This window comes from Olea europaea, chromosome 19 (genome assembly GCF_002742605.1).
Source record: "Olea europaea var. sylvestris chromosome 19, O_europaea_v1, whole genome shotgun sequence".
NCBI lineage: Eukaryota > Viridiplantae > Streptophyta > Magnoliopsida > Lamiales > Oleaceae > Olea > Olea europaea.
In genome coordinates this window covers 6,748,910-6,758,305 of record NC_036255.1, presented here as the reverse complement: position 1 = coordinate 6,758,305, position 9,396 = coordinate 6,748,910, and the positions used below count along the sequence as shown (strand labels likewise).

At 32.9% G+C, this 9,396-nt stretch overlaps 1 pseudogene; it reads left to right on the top strand.

The window, feature by feature from the left end:
• Positions 1 to 173: 173 nt before the first annotated feature.
• On the top strand, positions 174 to 9,129 carry LOC111368275 (annotated as a pseudogene).
• Positions 9,130 to 9,396: the final 267 nt, after the last annotated feature.

The window sequence follows — 9,396 nt, the reverse complement described above, 5'->3', positions numbered from 1 at the left end:
AGAAAAAAAGAGTTAAATGTGTTTTCTGATATTATCCTTTCCATCTGGGATTCCCTCCTCCCTTCCTTTCTCATTCCAGCAAAAAATTGACAATACACGGCGCAGAACAAATAAAGAAGTTTGATACTTTTCATAAACATATGCATTCCTCTATCTTGATGGGAATTTAATAAACCCTGGTGGGTGAAAGATTAGGTCGTGGCATTGTTAGTCATGCAGTAACTCTCCAGTAGTTAACACGTCTGCTTATTTTTTCAAGAAAACTTTTGAGCTCATTGATTTCGAGATACTCATAACTGATGCTTTGGTGGTCTTGTGTCTGGAACATTGTCCTTATAAGGTCAACTATGTTAGGAGGAATAGTCCAAACTTTTATATGTCGGATATATTTTATATATTCTTGATATGAGATTATACCCTTAACAACGTCGTCAACTGGTAGCTCATTTGAGAATACTAATATCGAAATCGTTTTGAGTTTCGGGCATATCAAATTGCTCGATCAACCATTTTGGTTTGTAATACTGAATTGATATTTCATTTTAAAAGGTTAACCTTATTAAGAGGGTAGCCTAAACCTTTAAGTGATATTTATTATTTTCATATGTAGCTAATATGAGATTCTACCCTAAAATACTCCTTAAGATGGTGGCCCATTTGAGAAACCAAATCTCAAAATCCAATTGATCATTCAAGTTTTGGATCGATCGAATTGCTCGTTTGAGCATTTTGGACTCCAATACTGTATTAACCCTTGTTTGAGCCCCATTTTTGCCAAGAAAATGCATTTTTGAATAGTGTAATAATGTGAAATGTGTAGTTAAAAAATAAAAAAAAAAATTTAGATTTTCGTGTAATATTATTACATTGAAGATTGTGTGGTTGAAACACTGTTTAAGAATGTATTTTTTCAAAAAAATGGGGCTCAATTTCATTTTAAAATGTCAACCTTGTTAACATGACTACTTCAATCCATTGTTATTTTCATAAATAACTGATGTAGGGTATATCATATTGAACAAATTCATTCAAAAGCTCGAGATATTGGAGAAGGTTACACGTATATCATTTAAGTCTAGTCTTCAATATGTCCTCTTGCATATAGGCAATGTTCATTTTTCTTCATCAAAACCTTGTCATGCTTACAATTTCATTGTATGTGTATCTTTATTTGTTCTAATTTCATGTTGAACCACTTGTTTTGAAAAGCTAAAGCTATCAGAGTGAGTCACATACATATTATTTAAATCTTGTTTTCAAGATTTTTTATTTTTTTTACTTTTTTTGGGGTATATCAAGCTCATTGATTGAGAAAATGTATGAGAAATTACTGTTAGAGATGGTTGTGATGAAAAAAAGTTCGGGCAAGTTTTGAATATGGTTGCTATGACAATTATACCGCTGTGGTTGCAAAGGAGAAGATAAGGTCATTTCTCTTTTTCAGTTTCATTTTTTTAAATTTTCATTTGGCAAGACTGTGATTTAATCATATGAGGTCTTAATTTTTTGTTTCTTATAACTGCAACAGTGCATTGGACGGGGCTGAATCAACAATATTGATGGCTTTTGAATGTGTGTTAGCACCGTCAAGTTGATGGCATTGGTCCATGCTGATGGGCATATGGACTGCTATAGAAAATCTGACATATTCATCGACACTGTGCTGTCCAAAATGGAAATTTCTATAGCATTTTCTATATACTTCTATAGAAAGTTCTTTATAGTTGTAAGAATTAGCAATACAGGTAATGTTGATTGAAGACTGTACCCTTCTGTGCAGGTTACTCTTTTCTTTACAGAGTCTCCAACCAATCCATTCTTGAGATGTGTCGACGTTGAGTTGGCTTCAAAGTTTTGCCATGAAAAATAGCCTTAGTGTGCATAGATGGGACATTTGCAACGCCTCTCAACCGGAAGGCTCTGACTCTTGGCGTCGATATTGTTCTCCACTCAGCAACCAAATTAATCACAATGATGTATTTTGGCTCTGATTATTGTTTATAGGTTTAATCACATTGATAACCATATGATTTTTAGTGTTAATTGATAAGTGTAAAATTTACATTTATCTTGGTCTTCAAAAATAGTTTTTGGATATAATTTTGTGAACTCAATACTTAGTGTTCGTTTGGCCCCCATTATTTGTCCTTTTTCTTCTCATTTTTAGAATATGTGGTCCCCACGCCTGTATATCTTGTTGCAGTCTGACATTTGTCTTGACTTTTCAATGGATGTTTCAGTTAAATTTTCCAAACTGCCCTTGACATGCTCTTGTGGAGCATTGCATCAAATGTATAGTGTAATTGAGGGTAATTTTGTCCGATGCATTTTCATCGGTACAATGATGTGAAATTGAAGTATGAAAAGTTAATACCTTTGGTATTTTTTTTATTGATTCTTCCACCGTTAAATAATGAAATTTAAAAAAAAAAATTGCCATTATAATGTGCTCCAAACGGAGGCTTTAACTTTTGTGGCTTTTTAATAATGTTAGGAGAGGGTGAAAAGGAGTAATAATTTATCAAAAAGCAGCAAAGTTGAACATATTCTGGAAGTTGGAGAAAAAGGAGTCATGTTTGAAAAGTTGAAAGAACTCAATGCAAAATTTAAAAACTCAATTTGAGTTAAAAGTAGAAACAAAGACCCAATCACATAAAGAAGTATTAAATTCCAATAATTTGAGATATAATACTTCGATTAAAATCATGATTCCTTATCCTATTAGAACTCTATTTTAGATCTAAATTTGATATATAAATAAGAATCTCTCATTCCAAAAAATTGGGAGGCTAAAAATACGATCTTGAGGCATAACTACTCAATCAAATATATTGAATCCTCAAGATTTGTATCTAAATTTGGGATTTGAATGTTGAAAAACACAATTGATAGAGAGATATACAAGTTTGGAAGAAGAGATTGACTATACATTGTTGGGAATTGGATGCCAAGGAATAACAACCATTAGGATTCTTTTCTTTATTCTTTGTATTGAACTAGGTGATTTTTTTCACCTTTTTAGTATTTATTTTCTCAATTAAGATTGACTAAATAATTCATTGTCAAGATGAACAATGTAACTTAGGTATAATATTTATTTAATTCCAAAAATTTCATGCAACTTAATTGTGTGTTAGTTATTTATTGTATGTTTAATACTTCAATTGTTTGATCACCAATTGATTGATTTAGGGATAGTATTGAACACGAGATGTAATATATAATTCTAACTCGGCCAATAAATGATATAGGGGTTATAAGAGATTGAGAGATACTTTTATAGGTTATGCCATTATGATTGAATTCTTAAAATTGAATGATTTTACATGTGTTTGAATTTGCACAGAGATATAGTAAATTCGAGTATGTGAAAAAGGTTAGTTTTACTCGAGGGAGATTACTACATAAAATTAGTTAATTCCAATATTAATATTATGAAAAAGGAGTTGAGTGAATTTGGATTGATTGAATATTAGATGATCTAAGTGAAAGAAATTCCTGACCACTTAACCCAATAGTTTTCCAAAAATTAGATTAGTTAGGTTAATTTAGTTAAGATTAGTATAAATTAGTTAAAACATAAACGCTTGATTTGTTAAGTTTTTACCACATCAATTTAGATTGGAGCTGAAATAAGGAATAAAATTTGATTGTAAATATTAATCTTTGTGGGAACGATATTTGAACTCAAATATTCACTTTATTAGTTGTCACGATCCTATACTTGCAGAATTACATGTACATATATCTTAATAGTACAATATCATATTTGCTTCCATTCTCAAATATTGCATTAGTAGTCTCGAGAAGTTGATATCGGTTGTTCGCAACTTGCATAATACTCTGGGGTATGCTCTCAATCAAGTCAGTTATCTTGATCAAAGATTGTTTTACCATAACAATGATGTCTATTTGCATTATGTGATTCACAATCCTCTTCTATTCAAGAGTTCATTGTATTGTGTGTTAGGATTATAGCAATAGGCATGTTTTTGTTATAGACTTTGAATTACCTTTCAGCCTTTCACATCTTGTGTTTGTATCATGATAAGCATATGTAAATTTCTCTATTTTATCATAATGGAGCGTATCTGATCATCAGAGACATAAAGACATTGCATCTTCGTGTACTACATAACACTATAGCATTGAGGATGACTTAGATTTTAGAGGAACATCCCAACTTAAAATTTCTATCTTGCTTCAATAAAGTTGTTGCATTCTGCGCAAATGTAAGGCTTGTTCAGTATGACTTTTGCATTCTATAGAAGAGCTTTTAGAGGAAGTTGCCTTAATTTTTGTTTGGAAACTAATTTTTAAAAGTATTGTCTATTCCAAAAATGCTCTTATAAGAATTCACACTGGACCAATTTCCTCTAACAACTCTTTTAACTTCCAGAACCACTTTGATAAAATTAGCTAAACAGGTCCAAAATAGCTTTTGGGTCTTAAAGGCTTATTTTCACTTTTCAAAAGTCATTCCAAATAGACCTTTAGATATGTATGATTTTACGTGGTAGGAAGGATTGGTTACACAATGAGTTCACCAAATTATAATTTTAGAGTAGGATTCAATAAGCATGAACTTCATCGAGTAATATATCCAACAAGCATGAATTGTTGATTAGATGTATCTGTTTTTCAGGATTGGCAAATAATCCAAATCATCACCCTGCAAAGAAGTAAATTTTGGTAACTTAACCCAAATTCTAATGAGTATTGAAGTTTTGATTGAAATGGTCTTGAATAAATCAAAATTATGAACCAACAAGAAAAGTTGCCACATTTTTGCTACGCATCTGCTATCTAGCTCTTGAGCGACGCCTACATATTTTCTCCCAAAACTTGTCCCTTGCCTGGCGCTCGAGCGACTAGCCTATCATTAGAGCCACATGGTTATCTAGTCCAGACTCATTTCGTATTTTGACTCTTTTTCTGGACTTATATTCATCTACAACTTGATTTCTATAGCTTGTATAAGTCACGATTTGTATTGTTAAGAAAACAATTTATACGAAGTCTTGTTGTAAACACAATTGATATTGATTATAGTAAAAATTCTCCTCCTTTACCTCTGGTTTTTTTGTATCTTGGATTTCGACATAAATCTTGGTGCTCTTACTGTGTTCATATCTATTTCATTATATCGCGATCAATTCATAACAAGTGGTATTAAAGCAAGGTTGATAACTCCACATGGCAATGATGAAATACGATATTCTGTTGCTAGATCGAAACACGAGATTTAATCTATGAAAAGTGAAGATGAAAGTCGTTTTGTGTAGATGAATTTGAAGGAAGCCTTACTCGGCTTTAATAAGAAGACTACAGCCTAGATACAAGATGAAAAGTAGCATAAGGATCGAAAAGTCCAATCTCAAATTTGTATGATGAAGAACTCAACCAATAAGTTTTACTAAAAGTAGCGGTTGTATTCTCATATGATGTTTCGAAGAGATGTCATTGGGTGATCACTTAACTATGTTCAAAGAAATTGTGGCTAATTTAGAGACGGTAAGGTTGAGTTTGATGTTGTGTTCATTGCCACTATCATATATGATTTTTAGAAAAACTATTTTCCATAGTCGGGATACTCTCACTATGGATGAGGTCTATAATGATTTACTGTCTAAGAAGAAGATGAGACATCTTGCAAGTGGATCTAGGAGTCAGGCTAAAGGCCTGATTGATCGTAGGAGAAATCAAGATAGAAATTTTTATAAAAATTGTGGGGCAGATCAAAATCTAAACATGCAAAGAAAGTGTATCATTAGTGTAAGAAGAATGGGTATATTAGAGTTGCTTGCTATGCTTTTAAAAATAGAAACAAAGCTGCTTGTGCTACTGATAAAGGAGAACAACTTGAAAACACAGTGGAGGCTGATGTTGTGGAAAATGGGCAAAGTGAATTAGAGCTTCTTGTGATTTCTGACATTGGTTCCAAATCTTGTGAAAAATGGGTTCTTAATTTAACTTGTACTTTTCATATATCCCAATAGGGCTGGTTTACAAATATAAAGAAGCTTCGAGAGGTGTAGTGCTTATGGAAAACTAGCATGCCTTGCAAATTTGTTGAAATTGGTACAGTCATAATTAAAATGTTCGATAGAGCTATTAGAACACTTACAGATGTAAGGCATATTCTAAAACTGAAACAGAATCTCATATCTTTAAGCACGCTTGACTCTAGGTGCTTTTGTTGTCATGAAGGAACATAAAGCTCTACACAATTGTAGATTTTGAAAGGTCCACGGTTATATGGGATATAGCAGTTTCTATTTCTTTTTCAACAAATGAGAAAGTTACAAAACTTTGACATATGCGACTAGAGCATATGAGTGAGAATGGTATGACAAAATTGAGTAGGAATGGATTTCTTGATGGACAAAAGTCTAATAAAATAAAGTTCTTTGAGCATTATGTCTTTGAAAAATAGAAAAGAGTTAGATTCACTAAAGGAAGACACGACATGAAGGGAATACATGTTCAATAAAGAAAGACACAACATGAAGGGAATAATTGAATATATCCATTAAGATCTTTAGGGATCGACGAGAATGCCTACTAAAGGAGGTTCTTATTAGGAAAGTTTGGGTATTCTTTTTTACACAGAAAAGTGATGTGTTTGGGACCTTCAATGAGTGGAAAACAATGGTTGGAGTTTTGTTCAGATGAATTCAATAGCTTAAGTAGGGCTAAAGGCATCTCGAGACACATGATAGTGCCTGAATCTCTTCAACAAAATGGTGTGACAAAACAAATTAATAAAACTTTGATGGAAAAAAAATTGTTTTATGCTTTAAAATTCTGGGATGGCTAAGACTTTTTAGGCTGAAGTCGTTACTACAGCTTGTTTTCTGATTAATTGCTATCCCTTAGTTGCCATTGAAAAAATATATCAGAAGAGGTATGATCTAAAAACCCTTCTAGTTATTCTGATTTGGAGATCTTTGGATGTCCTGTTTATACACATATGGATAATGGAAAGTAGGAGACTAGGTCTAGAAAGTACGTTTTTCTCGGGTTTGAATTAGGTGTGAATAGGTATAAATTATGTTGTCCCAAAAAGGGAAGATGGTGGCTAGTAGAGATGTAGTGTTGAATGAACTTGCTACGGTTCATGATTCACCTCGTAGGGATTCTGGTAAAACTGAGATACAGAATTATTCAACTCTGATGGGGTTAGAAATTACTTTAAGAAAACAATAAGAGGTTTTAGAACAATTCACTTCAGATCAGTCTAGTTCAGAGCTACAGACGATAACACCATGCCTTCTTCGCCTACATTGCCACCAGTACTACAATATTCGATTATTAAGAATAAACCTAGCAAGCAGATTAAACCTCCATAGAAATATGGAGAGGCGGACTTAGTAGCTTATGCATTGAGTGTAGCTGATTGTAGTGATTCCACTAAAGAATCTATTACGATTCAGAGGCAATCAGTGATTCTAGAAAATGGTTTATTGCTATGCATGAGGAGATAAAATAATTGAATAAAAAGGATACTTAAAACTTGGTTAAATTATCTAAAAACAAAGGGTTGTTCACTATAACTGGGTGCTCAAAAGGAAGAAAAAGGACATCAGGGATTGAAGATGCAAGGTATTAGGCCAGACTGATAGTAGAGAACTATAGTCAGATTTCAAGTGTTGACTTCAAAGATATGTTTTCACAAGTTGTAAAGCATAGTTCAATTCAAAATTTACTTGGAGTTTTGGTTAAGAATCATTTGGAGCTTGAACAGATGGATGTCAAGATAACATTCCTACACTGAGAACTTAATGAGAGCGTTAACATACAACAACTAAAGGGTTTCATAGTTCTGGAAAGGAAGACTATGTGCGCTTGTTGAATAAGTCCCTATATGGACTATGGATTGAAATAGTCGTCGAGGCAGTGATATAAAAGATTTGATTCATTTATAGTGATGACAAAAAAATCCCCCCCCCCCGGCTCGCCCCAATGGGAACCCACCCCATGAAGGAAAAAGAAGGATTAAAAATAATTTTATTTCTAGACAATTCACCCGTTAAAAATCCATTTTGAATTTGTATTTTATTCTCTAAAAATAATATAACTCGAAATTTTGAAAATGTAAAAAATAAATAGGGCAAAAAGTTGTCCCGCCCCGTCTAAGATGGGGTGGGGTGAGGTTTGGTTAGACGGGGTCGGTTTGACCCGCCCTGTTGTCATCTTTATTTATTCATGACTAAAAATCTTATTAGAAGTGCTTATGATATTTGTGTGTACCTAAAAAAGGGACTTAGTGGATCGATTGCATATTTACAGTTTTATGTTGATGATATGCTCACAGCAGCCAAGGATAAAGAAGAGCTCATAAATATAAAAGCTCAATTTTGTGAAGAGTTTGAGATGAAAGACTTAGATACAATAAAGAAGACTCTTGATATGAAGATCTTGTGGGATAGGAAAGCTGACAAATTGTATTTAAGTCAGAAGGAGGTCATTGAGAATGTACTTTACAGGTTTAATATGCTGAATGCAAAAGTTGTAAATACTCCCTTAGATGTCCACTTTTAAATTATCATCTAGCTAGTTTTCTTAGTTGGATGAAGAAATTGTGCTATGGTTTGTACAAAACCAAATTTGGCCTATAAAGTCAGAGCAATTATCAAGAACATGGCAAATCCTGGCAAAGAACATTAGCAAATAGTGTAGTTGATATTTAGATATTGGAGAGGCTCTACTAATGCTTGGTAGTATTTTGATAGAAATACAAATTGAGTATATATGGATTCAGATTATGCAAAAAAATCTTGGTAAGAGGAAATTACTTACTGGGTATGTGTTTACGCCTAGAGGCTATGCTATTAGCTAAAAAGCTACTTTATAGAATAAAGAATATTGTAGCATTGTACACAACAGAGGCAGAGTACATGGCTATTACAAAGACATGAGGGGATCAATTGGTGAAATCAGTGAAACTTGCAAATTTCTACAGTGTATTGTGATAGTTAGATTGCTATCATTTATATTAAGGGTCACATGTTTTATGAGATGACTAAGCACATTGATGCGAGGTACCATTTTATGCGTGAAGTGATTGCTCCTGATGATATTATAGTGAGCAAGGTTGATATCAAAGATAATCCTACTAATAAGTGAACAACACTACTTCCCGTCACTAAGATTGAGCATTGGTTGAACTTAGCTAGTATTTGTTATTGATTTGACATAAAGGTGTGTTTTGAAATTCCTTGTATTCGAATTTGGTTCAAGGTGGATATTTGTTATAATTTGACTAAATTCTAGTGAATATTGGAATTTTGGTTGAAGTGATCTTGAAAAGATAAAAAATTATGGACCGAAGAGAAAAGTTGCCACATTTTTACTAACCTGCTGTTAGCTGGTAGCTTGAGCATCACTTGCATA